The following is a 13,049-nucleotide window of genomic DNA, read 5'->3' as shown; positions in this document are numbered from 1 at the left end:
CTGTCCCCAAACGGTATCAAACCAACACCCACGGGAAGCTGTAAGCATAGAGGACATGCCTGCACCCCATTGGACTTACCTGTGTGGGTTAAACCCGGGTTATTTGACAACCTATGGCGGTGATGGTTCTGCTCAGGCAGAGCAGTGCTGATGCTCCTCATAAAGCTGTCGCTGCTGTGAAGGTTCTAGGTGACATCACAAATCCCTATGGTTACATACACAACAAAGCTGGGTTGTTGTTGTTTACACTCTGCAAGGCCTGTGGAAGTGAGTGACATCATAGCACTGTAGTTCTGAGGGTTCAAGATGGATGCAACAATCTCCTGTTGCTTCTATGAAGGCCATAATAGACGACATCACCAAACAGCTCCATAGTCACATACACAGCAAAGGAGAGATGTTGTTTACACCTAGTGATGTCAGTGGTATTGAGTGACATCACAGCACAGTGCTAAGGCTCCTGGGCCTGGACACAGCAGCGGCTGCAATATCTCAACGGAGAATACGTTTATATATATGTGTGTGTGTGCGCGTATATATATATATATATATATATATATATATTTCTCCGCCGAAATCACTTTTAAACCCATTTCCACCTTTTTTTCCCTTCTCTTCCTCTTACTTTTTTTTCACGTTTTTTTACGTTTTTCTCCTTTTCGCCTCTTTTCTGGGCGTATTATTCTTCTTTTTCTTCTTTTTTTTCGTCTAATGCATACCCCATCAGTGCAGCAATGCTTATTCAATACCGCCAGCAGATGGAGACACTGGGGGATAATTTTCTAAGGATTTATACTGATTTTTCCTGTCTGAATTTGTCGCACAGAAAGTTGCAGGCCAAATATGTGTAACATTTCTGCGACTTTAGCTTCTAGAGCATTTTTACAACATTATACATAGGTGCTGAATACATAAAAAGCGACTGTTCAGCGACAGACAAGTCGCATCGGCTGAAAGTAGGCCAGAATGTCAGTCCATGTTGGAGCAGGTTTAGATACAGTCTAAAGCATAGATCTCAAAGTCTGTGCACAGAATTTAGCAAGGGCCTCGCACCTTCTGATGCATCAGGTAGGTGCACAATAGCATAGCCTAACCCTCTGTACTTTGGTCTATATTGATGCGGGACATAGACAGCCAGCTGATGACCAATCCATTAGTGCAATGGATGGCTGGAAGCATTTGTCTTTGCCTTTGCAATACCACAGAAGCAATGCATGGTCAATGTACAGCAATGACACACCTGTGTGAACAGCCAGGAGACCCCCCCCCCCCATGTTATGTTACATAGTTACATAGTTAGTACGGTCGAAAAAAGACATATGTCCATCAAGTTCAACCAGGGAATTAAGGGGTAGGGGTGTGGCGCGATATTGGGGAAGGGATGAGATTTTATATTTCTTCATAAGCATTAATCTTATTTTGTCAATTAGGAACATTCAGCACCCACCCGCTATCAAGGCAGCTGCCTATCATGTCATGCCCTACCTGCACAGGTGTGCTGGCTACTCAAATGATCCAATTAAGGAGGCCATTTAGTCAGCAGCAGCAGAAGTCCTGTGCCTGGACGCTCCAACAGCGGCCAGACACAAGCAGAAGCAGAAGCAGCAGCAGCACCACCTTTTGTTTTTTGGCTGCAGCAGCAGCAGCAGCAAGGCCCACAGGGCTGGCTAGCTGGCTAGCCAGCAAGCAGGTAGCAATGAAAGTAGGAATCTTTCTTTTTAACCCTGTAAGGGGGTGGTGCACTGTACCCGAAGATACTGCCATATCGGGTCAATGCATAGGGCGACGGAAGCAAGCTTCGAAATCGGCCCCCGTTCTCAAAAATCCATTTAATATATGGTCCCCAGATAGGGGACGTATCAGATATTAAACTGATAAGAACAGATACTACACTTGATCTTAGCCAAAAGGCCGAGAAGCGATAACCGTGAAAGGGGCGGGCCCAACAAGGTCCCCTTCATGGGCACTATCACTGCTTGCTGTCAGGGAGGCTGCCAGACAATTTTCCATGCACACTCTGGGCTGGGGGGCAGTCAACCACCAGTACACACAGCAGAACCTAAACCCATACCATTATTGCTAAGCAGCAAGACAGGGGCCCATTGCACTCCCACGGGGCCTTTTTAAATGCAATCCATAACCCGGATTTGCCAGGAACCCTTCTTACTCCTCCTACTTGCATGTGACACTGGGCTTAGGATCTGCATAGGAAACACACACACAAGCACACACCTACCTTTGTTGCCTGCAGATGCCTCCTTGGCTGTCCCCAAACGGTATCAAACCAACACCCACGGGAAGCTGTAAGCATAGAGGACATGCCTGCACCCCATTGGACTTACCTGTGTGGGTTAAACCCGGGTTATTTGACAACCTATGGCGGTGATGGTTCTGCTCAGGCAGAGCAGTGCTGATGCTCCTCATAAAGCTGTCGCTGCTGTGAAGGTTCTAGGTGACATCACAAATCCCTATGGTTACATACACAACAAAGCTGGGTTGTTGTTGTTTACACTCTGCAAGGCCTGTGGAAGTGAGTGACATCATAGCACTGTAGTTCTGAGGGTTCTAGATGGATGCAACAATCTCCTGTTGCTTCTATGAAGGCCATAATAGACGACATCACCAAACAGCTCCATAGTCACATACACAGCAAAGGAGAGATGTTGTTTACACCTAGTGATGTCAGTGGTATTGAGTGACATCACAGCACAGTGCTAAGGCTCCTGGGCCTGGACACAGCAGCGGCTGCAATATCTCAACGGAGAATACGTTTATATATATGTGTGTGTGTGCGCGTATATATATATATATATATATATATATATATATATATATATTTCTCCGCCGAAATCACTTTTAAACCCATTTCCACCTTTTTTTCCCTTCTCTTCCTCTTACTTTTTTTTCACGTTTTTTTACGTTTTTCTCCTTTTCGCCTCTTTTCTGGGCGTATTATTCTTCTTTTTCTTCATTTTTTTCGTCTAATGCATACCCCATCAGTGCAGCAATGCTTATTCAATACCGCCAGCAGATGGAGACACTGGGGGATAATTTTCTAAGGATTTATACTGATTTTTCCTGTCTGAATTTGTCGCACAGAAAGTTGCAGGCCAAATATGTGTGACATTTCTGCGACTTTAGCTTCTAGAGCATTTTTACAACATTATACATAGGTGCTGAATACATAAAAAGCGACTGTTCAGCGACAGACAAGTCGCATCGGCTGAAAGTAGGCCAGAATGTCAGTCCATGTTGGAGCAGGTTTAGATACAGTCTAAAGCATAGATCTCAAAGTCTGTGCACAGAATTTAGCAAGGGCCTCGCACCTTCTGATGCATCAGGTAGGTGCACAATAGCATAGCCTAACCCTCTGTACTTTGGTCTATATTGATGCGGGACATAGACAGCCAGCTGATGACCAATCCATTAGTGCAATGGATGGCTGGAAGCATTTGTCTTTGCCTTTGCAATACCACAGAAGCAATGCATGGTCAATGTACAGCAATGACACACCTGTGTGAACAGCCAGGAGACCCCCCCCCCCCCCATGTTATGTTACATAGTTACATAGTTAGTACGGTCGAAAAAAGACATATGTCCATCAAGTTCAACCAGGGAATTAAGGGGTAGGGGTGTGGCGCGATATTGGGGAAGGGATGAGATTTTATATTTCTTCATAAGCATTAATCTTATTTTGTCAATTAGGAACATTCAGCACCCACCCGCTATCAAGGCAGCTGCCTATCATGTCATGCCCTACCTGCACAGGTGTGCTGGCTACTCAAATGATCCAATTAAGGAGGCCATTTAGTCAGCAGCAGCAGAAGTCCTGTGCCTGGACGCTCCAACAGCGGCCAGACACAAGCAGAAGCAGAAGCAGCAGCAGCACCACCTTTTGTTTTTTGGCTGCAGCAGCAGCAGCAGCAAGGCCCACAGGGCTGGCTAGCTGGCTAGCCAGCAAGCAGGTAGCAATGAAAGTAGGAATCTTTCTTTTTAACCCTGTAAGGGGGTGGTGCACTGTACCCGAAGATACTGCCATATCGGGTCAATGCATAGGGCGACGGAAGCAAGCTTCGAAATCGGCCCCCGTTCTCAAAAATCCATTTAATATATGGTCCCCAGATAGGGGACGTATCAGATATTAAACTGATAAGAACAGATACTACACTTGATCTTAGCCAAAAGGCCGAGAAGCGATAACCGTGAAAGGGGCGGGCCCAACAAGGTCCCCTTCATGGGCACTATCACTGCTTGCTGTCAGGGAGGCTGCCAGACAATTTTCCATGCACACTCTGGGCTGGGGGGCAGTCAACCACCAGTACACACAGCAGAACCTAAACCCATACCATTATTGCTAAGCAGCAAGACAGGGGCCCATTGCACTCCCACGGGGCCTTTTTAAATGCAATCCATAACCCGGATTTGCCAGGAACCCTTCTTACTCCTCCTACTTGCATGTGACACTGGGCTTAGGATCTGCATAGGAAACACACACACAAGCACACACCTACCTTTGTTGCCTGCAGATGCCTCCTTGGCTGTCCCCAAACGGTATCAAACCAACACCCACGGGAAGCTGTAAGCATAGAGGACATGCCTGCACCCCATTGGACTTACCTGTGTGGGTTAAACCCGGGTTATTTGACAACCTATGGCGGTGATGGTTCTGCTCAGGCAGAGCAGTGCTGATGCTCCTCATAAAGCTGTCGCTGCTGTGAAGGTTCTAGGTGACATCACAAATCCCTATGGTTACATACACAACAAAGCTGGGTTGTTGTTGTTTACACTCTGCAAGGCCTGTGGAAGTGAGTGACATCATAGCACTGTAGTTCTGAGGGTTCTAGATGGATGCAACAATCTCCTGTTGCTTCTATGAAGGCCATAATAGACGACATCACCAAACAGCTCCATAGTCACATACACAGCAAAGGAGAGATGTTGTTTACACCTAGTGATGTCAGTGGTATTGAGTGACATCACAGCACAGTGCTAAGGCTCCTGGGCCTGGACACAGCAGCGGCTGCAATATCTCAACGGAGAATACGTTTATATATATGTGTGTGTGTGCGCGTATATATATATATATATATATATATATATATATATATTTCTCCGCCGAAATCACTTTTAAACCCATTTCCACCTTTTTTTCCCTTCTCTTCCTCTTACTTTTTTTTCACGTTTTTTTACGTTTTTCTCCTTTTCGCCTCTTTTCTGGGCGTATTATTCTTCTTTTTCTTCTTTTTTTTCGTCTAATGCATACCCCATCAGTGCAGCAATGCTTATTCAATACCGCCAGCAGATGGAGACACTGGGGGATAATTTTCTAAGGATTTATACTGATTTTTCCTGTCTGAATTTGTCGCACAGAAAGTTGCAGGCCAAATATGTGTGACATTTCTGCGACTTTAGCTTCTAGAGCATTTTTACAACATTATACATAGGTGCTGAATACATAAAAAGCGACTGTTCAGCGACAGACAAGTCGCATCGGCTGAAAGTAGGCCAGAATGTCAGTCCATGTTGGAGCAGGTTTAGATACAGTCTAAAGCATAGATCTCAAAGTCTGTGCACAGAATTTAGCAAGGGCCTCGCACCTTCTGATGCATCAGGTAGGTGCACAATAGCATAGCCTAACCCTCTGTACTTTGGTCTATATTGATGCGGGACATAGACAGCCAGCTGATGACCAATCCATTAGTGCAATGGATGGCTGGAAGCATTTGTCTTTGCCTTTGCAATACCACAGAAGCAATGCATGGTCAATGTACAGCAATGACACACCTGTGTGAACAGCCAGGAGACCCCCCCCCCCCATGTTATGTTACATAGTTACATAGTTAGTACGGTCGAAAAAAGACATATGTCCATCAAGTTCAACCAGGGAATTAAGGGGTAGGGGTGTGGCGCGATATTGGGGAAGGGATGAGATTTTATATTTCTTCATAAGCATTAATCTTATTTTGTCAATTAGGAACATTCAGCACCCACCCGCTATCAAGGCAGCTGCCTATCATGTCATGCCCTACCTGCACAGGTGTGCTGGCTACTCAAATGATCCAATTAAGGAGGCCATTTAGTCAGCAGCAGCAGAAGTCCTGTGCCTGGACGCTCCAACAGCGGCCAGACACAAGCAGAAGCAGAAGCAGCAGCAGCACCACCTTTTGTTTTTTGGCTGCAGCAGCAGCAGCAGCAAGGCCCACAGGGCTGGCTAGCTGGCTAGCCAGCAAGCAGGTAGCAATGAAAGTAGGAATCTTTCTTTTTAACCCTGTAAGGGGGTGGTGCACTGTACCCGAAGATACTGCCATATCGGGTCAATGCATAGGGCGACGGAAGCAAGCTTCGAAATCGGCCCCCGTTCTCAAAAATCCATTTAATATATGGTCCCCAGATAGGGGACGTATCAGATATTAAACTGATAAGAACAGATACTACACTTGATCTTAGCCAAAAGGCCGAGAAGCGATAACCGTGAAAGGGGCGGGCCCAACAAGGTCCCCTTCATGGGCACTATCACTGCTTGCTGTCAGGGAGGCTGCCAGACAATTTTCCATGCACACTCTGGGCTGGGGGGCAGTCAACCACCAGTACACACAGCAGAACCTAAACCCATACCATTATTGCTAAGCAGCAAGACAGGGGCCCATTGCACTCCCACGGGGCCTTTTTAAATGCAATCCATAACCCGGATTTGCCAGGAACCCTTCTTACTCCTCCTACTTGCATGTGACACTGGGCTTAGGATCTGCATAGGAAACACACACACAAGCACACACCTACCTTTGTTGCCTGCAGATGCCTCCTTGGCTGTCCCCAAACGGTATCAAACCAACACCCACGGGAAGCTGTAAGCATAGAGGACATGCCTGCACCCCATTGGACTTACCTGTGTGGGTTAAACCCGGGTTATTTGACAACCTATGGCGGTGATGGTTCTGCTCAGGCAGAGCAGTGCTGATGCTCCTCATAAAGCTGTCGCTGCTGTGAAGGTTCTAGGTGACATCACAAATCCCTATGGTTACATACACAACAAAGCTGGGTTGTTGTTGTTTACACTCTGCAAGGCCTGTGGAAGTGAGTGACATCATAGCACTGTAGTTCTGAGGGTTCTAGATGGATGCAACAATCTCCTGTTGCTTCTATGAAGGCCATAATAGACGACATCACCAAACAGCTCCATAGTCACATACACAGCAAAGGAGAGATGTTGTTTACACCTAGTGATGTCAGTGGTATTGAGTGACATCACAGCACAGTGCTAAGGCTCCTGGGCCTGGACACAGCAGCGGCTGCAATATCTCAACGGAGAATACGTTTATATATATGTGTGTGTGTGCGCGTATATATATATATATATATATATATATATATATATATATATATTTCTCCGCCGAAATCACTTTTAAACCCATTTCCACCTTTTTTTCCCTTCTCTTCCTCTTACTTTTTTTTCACGTTTTTTTACGTTTTTCTCCTTTTCGCCTCTTTTCTGGGCGTATTATTCTTCTTTTTCTTCTTTTTTTTCGTCTAATGCATACCCCATCAGTGCAGCAATGCTTATTCAATACCGCCAGCAGATGGAGACACTGGGGGATAATTTTCTAAGGATTTATACTGATTTTTCCTGTCTGAATTTGTCGCACAGAAAGTTGCAGGTCAAATATGTGTGACATTTCTGCGACTTTAGCTTCTAGAGCATTTTTACAACATTATACATAGGTGCTGAATACATAAAAAGCGACTGTTCAGCGACAGACAAGTCGCATCGGCTGAAAGTAGGCCAGAATGTCAGTCCATGTTGGAGCAGGTTTAGATACAGTCTAAAGCATAGATCTCAAAGTCTGTGCACAGAATTTAGCAAGGGCCTCGCACCTTCTGATGCATCAGGTAGGTGCACAATAGCATAGCCTAACCCTCTGTACTTTGGTCTATATTGATGCGGGACATAGACAGCCAGCTGATGACCAATCCATTAGTGCAATGGATGGCTGGAAGCATTTGTCTTTGCCTTTGCAATACCACAGAAGCAATGCATGGTCAATGTACAGCAATGACACACCTGTGTGAACAGCCAGGAGACCCCCCCCCCCCATGTTATGTTACATAGTTACATAGTTAGTACGGTCGAAAAAAGACATATGTCCATCAAGTTCAACCAGGGAATTAAGGGGTAGGGGTGTGGCGCGATATTGGGGAAGGGATGAGATTTTATATTTCTTCATAAGCATTAATCTTATTTTGTCAATTAGGAACATTCAGCACCCACCCGCTATCAAGGCAGCTGCCTATCATGTCATGCCCTACCTGCACAGGTGTGCTGGCTACTCAAATGATCCAATTAAGGAGGCCATTTAGTCAGCAGCAGCAGAAGTCCTGTGCCTGGACGCTCCAACAGCGGCCAGACACAAGCAGAAGCAGAAGCAGCAGCAGCACCACCTTTTGTTTTTTGGCTGCAGCAGCAGCAGCAGCAAGGCCCACAGGGCTGGCTAGCTGGCTAGCCAGCAAGCAGGTAGCAATGAAAGTAGGAATCTTTCTTTTTAACCCTGTAAGGGGGTGGTGCACTGTACCCGAAGATACTGCCATATCGGGTCAATGCATAGGGCGACGGAAGCAAGCTTCGAAATCGGCCCCCGTTCTCAAAAATCCATTTAATATATGGTCCCCAGATAGGGGACGTATCAGATATTAAACTGATAAGAACAGATACTACACTTGATCTTAGCCAAAAGGCCGAGAAGCGATAACCGTGAAAGGGGCGGGCCCAACAAGGTCCCCTTCATGGGCACTATCACTGCTTGCTGTCAGGGAGGCTGCCAGACAATTTTCCATGCACACTCTGGGCTGGGGGGCAGTCAACCACCAGTACACACAGCAGAACCTAAACCCATACCATTATTGCTAAGCAGCAAGACAGGGGCCCATTGCACTCCCACGGGGCCTTTTTAAATGCAATCCATAACCCGGATTTGCCAGGAACCCTTCTTACTCCTCCTACTTGCATGTGACACTGGGCTTAGGATCTGCATAGGAAACACACACACAAGCACACACCTACCTTTGTTGCCTGCAGATGCCTCCTTGGCTGTCCCCAAACGGTATCAAACCAACACCCACGGGAAGCTGTAAGCATAGAGGACATGCCTGCACCCCATTGGACTTACCTGTGTGGGTTAAACCCGGGTTATTTGACAACCTATGGCGGTGATGGTTCTGCTCAGGCAGAGCAGTGCTGATGCTCCTCATAAAGCTGTCGCTGCTGTGAAGGTTCTAGGTGACATCACAAATCCCTATGGTTACATACACAACAAAGCTGGGTTGTTGTTGTTTACACTCTGCAAGGCCTGTGGAAGTGAGTGACATCATAGCACTGTAGTTCTGAGGGTTCTAGATGGATGCAACAATCTCCTGTTGCTTCTATGAAGGCCATAATAGACGACATCACCAAACAGCTCCATAGTCACATACACAGCAAAGGAGAGATGTTGTTTACACCTAGTGATGTCAGTGGTATTGAGTGACATCACAGCACAGTGCTAAGGCTCCTGGGCCTGGACACAGCAGCGGCTGCAATATCTCAACGGAGAATACGTTTATATATATGTGTGTGTGTGCGCGTATATATATATATATATATATATATATATATATATATATATATATTTCTCCGCCGAAATCACTTTTAAACCCATTTCCACCTTTTTTTCCCTTCTCTTCCTCTTACTTTTTTTTCACGTTTTTTTACGTTTTTCTCCTTTTCGCCTCTTTTCTGGGCGTATTATTCTTCTTTTTCTTCTTTTTTTTCGTCTAATGCATACCCCATCAGTGCAGCAATGCTTATTCAATACCGCCAGCAGATGGAGACACTGGGGGATAATTTTCTAAGGATTTATACTGATTTTTCCTGTCTGAATTTGTCGCACAGAAAGTTGCAGGCCAAATATGTGTGACATTTCTGCGACTTTAGCTTCTAGAGCATTTTTACAACATTATACATAGGTGCTGAATACATAAAAAGCGACTGTTCAGCGACAGACAAGTCGCATCGGCTGAAAGTAGGCCAGAATGTCAGTCCATGTTGGAGCAGGTTTAGATACAGTCTAAAGCATAGATCTCAAAGTCTGTGCACAGAATTTAGCAAGGGCCTCGCACCTTCTGATGCATCAGGTAGGTGCACAATAGCATAGCCTAACCCTCTGTACTTTGGTCTATATTGATGCGGGACATAGACAGCCAGCTGATGACCAATCCATTAGTGCAATGGATGGCTGGAAGCATTTGTCTTTGCCTTTGCAATACCACAGAAGCAATGCATGGTCAATGTACAGCAATGACACACCTGTGTGAACAGCCAGGAGACCCCCCCCCCCCATGTTATGTTACATAGTTACATAGTTAGTACGGTCGAAAAAAGACATATGTCCATCAAGTTCAACCAGGGAATTAAGGGGTAGGGGTGTGGCGCGATATTGGGGAAGGGATGAGATTTTATATTTCTTCATAAGCATTAATCTTATTTTGTCAATTAGGAACATTCAGCACCCACCCGCTATCAAGGCAGCTGCCTATCATGTCATGCCCTACCTGCACAGGTGTGCTGGCTACTCAAATGATCCAATTAAGGAGGCCATTTAGTCAGCAGCAGCAGAAGTCCTGTGCCTGGACGCTCCAACAGCGGCCAGACACAAGCAGAAGCAGAAGCAGCAGCAGCACCACCTTTTGTTTTTTGGCTGCAGCAGCAGCAGCAGCAAGGCCCACAGGGCTGGCTAGCTGGCTAGCCAGCAAGCAGGTAGCAATGAAAGTAGGAATCTTTCTTTTTAACCCTGTAAGGGGGTGGTGCACTGTACCCGAAGATACTGCCATATCGGGTCAATGCATAGGGCGACGGAAGCAAGCTTCGAAATCGGCCCCCGTTCTCAAAAATCCATTTAATATATGGTCCCCAGATAGGGGACGTATCAGATATTAAACTGATAAGAACAGATTTTTTTTTTTTTTTTTTTTTTTTATCTAAAGCCGAGGAACGTGCTTTCGATTCACCCAAAGTGCAAGAAAAAGTGCAAACGTGTTACACTAAAAAAACGTGCACAAAGGATGCGGTCTATCGCAAGCCCTTCTCCGATAGGAGAGAGGCCCCCCAACAAACCTTACCCTTCGCCTCCGGACCAAAAGGTACCTGCGAGGTTCCAGGTTCGATTTCCCTTTTCGCCGAAGCTACTAGGGGACCACAAATGCTCCCGGCATCCCCCTTGGCGTTGGCCAAGGTATCTGCCCGCAGAGCCGAACTGATAAGAACAGATACTACACTTGATCTTAGCCAAAAGGCCGAGAAGCGATAACCGTGAAAGGGGCGGGCCCAACAAGGTCCCCTTCATGGGCACTATCACTGCTTGCTGTCAGGGAGGCTGCCAGACAATTTTCCATGCACACTCTGGGCTGGGGGGCAGTCAACCACCAGTACACACAGCAGAACCTAAACCCATACCATTATTGCTAAGCAGCAAGACAGGGGCCCATTGCACTCCCACGGGGCCTTTTTAAATGCAATCCATAACCCGGATTTGCCAGGAACCCTTCTTACTCCTCCTACTTGCATGTGACACTGGGCTTAGGATCTGCATAGGAAACACACACACAAGCACACACCTACCTTTGTTGCCTGCAGATGCCTCCTTGGCTGTCCCCAAACGGTATCAAACCAACACCCACGGGAAGCTGTAAGCATAGAGGACATGCCTGCACCCCATTGGACTTACCTGTGTGGGTTAAACCCGGGTTATTTGACAACCTATGGCGGTGATGGTTCTGCTCAGGCAGAGCAGTGCTGATGCTCCTCATAAAGCTGTCGCTGCTGTGAAGGTTCTAGGTGACATCACAAATCCCTATGGTTACATACACAACAAAGCTGGGTTGTTGTTGTTTACACTCTGCAAGGCCTGTGGAAGTGAGTGACATCATAGCACTGTAGTTCTGAGGGTTCTAGATGGATGCAACAATCTCCTGTTGCTTCTATGAAGGCCATAATAGACGACATCACCAAACAGCTCCATAGTCACATGCACAGCAAAGGAGAGATGTTGTTTACACCTAGTGATGTCAGTGGTATTGAGTGACATCACAGCACAGTGCTAAGGCTCCTGGGCCTGGACACAGCAGCGGCTGCAATATCTCAACGGAGAATACGTTTATATATATGTGTGTGTGTGCGCGTATATATATATATATATATATATATATATATATATATATATTTCTCCGCCGAAATCACTTTTAAACCCATTTCCACCTTTTTTTCCCTTCTCTTCCTCTTACTTTTTTTTCACGTTTTTTTACGTTTTTCTCCTTTTCGCCTCTTTTCTGGGCGTATTATTCTTCTTTTTCTTCTTTTTTTTCGTCTAATGCATACCCCATCAGTGCAGCAATGCTTATTCAATACCGCCAGCAGATGGAGACACTGGGGGATAATTTTCTAAGGATTTATACTGATTTTTCCTGTCTGAATTTGTCGCACAGAAAGTTGCAGGCCAAATATGTGTGACATTTCTGCGACTTTAGCTTCTAGAGCATTTTTACAACATTATACATAGGTGCTGAATACATAAAAAGCGACTGTTCAGCGACAGACAAGTCGCATCGGCTGAAAGTAGGCCAGAATGTCAGTCCATGTTGGAGCAGGTTTAGATACAGTCTAAAGCATAGATCTCAAAGTCTGTGCACAGAATTTAGCAAGGGCCTCGCACCTTCTGATGCATCAGGTAGGTGCACAATAGCATAGCCTAACCCTCTGTACTTTGGTCTATATTGATGCGGGACATAGACAGCCAGCTGATGACCAATCCATTAGTGCAATGGATGGCTGGAAGCATTTGTCTTTGCCTTTGCAATACCACAGAAGCAATGCATGGTCAATGTACAGCAATGACACACCTGTGTGAACAGCCAGGAGACCCCCCCCCCCATGTTATGTTACATAGTTACATAGTTAGTACGGTCGAAAAAAGACATATGTCCATCAAGTTCAACCAGGGAATTAAGGGGTAGGGGTGTGGCGC

The 13,049-nt window shown here is 46.0% G+C and overlaps 5 non-coding genes and 1 pseudogene across 5 annotated transcripts; all 6 read right to left on the bottom strand.

Annotated features, from left to right (window-relative positions):
- Positions 1–1,732: 1,732 nt before the first annotated feature.
- Positions 1,733–1,923, bottom strand: LOC130340597 (U2 spliceosomal RNA). Its single transcript, XR_008880691.1, has one exon. It is a non-coding gene; the product is annotated as a U2 spliceosomal RNA (small nuclear RNA).
- Positions 1,924–4,007: 2,084 nt separating this feature from the next.
- LOC130340596 (U2 spliceosomal RNA) lies at positions 4,008–4,198 on the bottom strand. The gene has a single exon (XR_008880690.1). It is a non-coding gene; the product is annotated as a U2 spliceosomal RNA (small nuclear RNA).
- Positions 4,199–6,276: 2,078 nt separating this feature from the next.
- Positions 6,277–6,467, bottom strand: LOC130340595 (U2 spliceosomal RNA). The gene has a single exon (XR_008880689.1). It is a non-coding gene; the product is annotated as a U2 spliceosomal RNA (small nuclear RNA).
- Positions 6,468–8,551: 2,084 nt separating this feature from the next.
- LOC130340594 (U2 spliceosomal RNA) lies at positions 8,552–8,742 on the bottom strand. Its single transcript, XR_008880688.1, has one exon. It is a non-coding gene; the product is annotated as a U2 spliceosomal RNA (small nuclear RNA).
- Positions 8,743–10,828: 2,086 nt separating this feature from the next.
- On the bottom strand, positions 10,829–11,018 carry LOC130340558 (U2 spliceosomal RNA). The gene has a single exon (XR_008880657.1). It is a non-coding gene; the product is annotated as a U2 spliceosomal RNA (small nuclear RNA).
- A 208-nt stretch (positions 11,019–11,226) lies between these two features.
- On the bottom strand, positions 11,227–11,334 carry LOC130340559 (U2 spliceosomal RNA; annotated as a pseudogene).
- Positions 11,335–13,049: the final 1,715 nt, after the last annotated feature.

The sequence above is a fragment of the Hyla sarda genome, unplaced genomic scaffold (genome assembly GCF_029499605.1).
Source record: "Hyla sarda isolate aHylSar1 unplaced genomic scaffold, aHylSar1.hap1 scaffold_597, whole genome shotgun sequence".
NCBI classification, from domain to species: Eukaryota; Metazoa; Chordata; class Amphibia; order Anura; family Hylidae; genus Hyla; species Hyla sarda.
The sequence above is the reverse complement of the archived record's forward strand: the minus strand, read 5'-3'. Positions and strand labels throughout refer to the sequence as shown.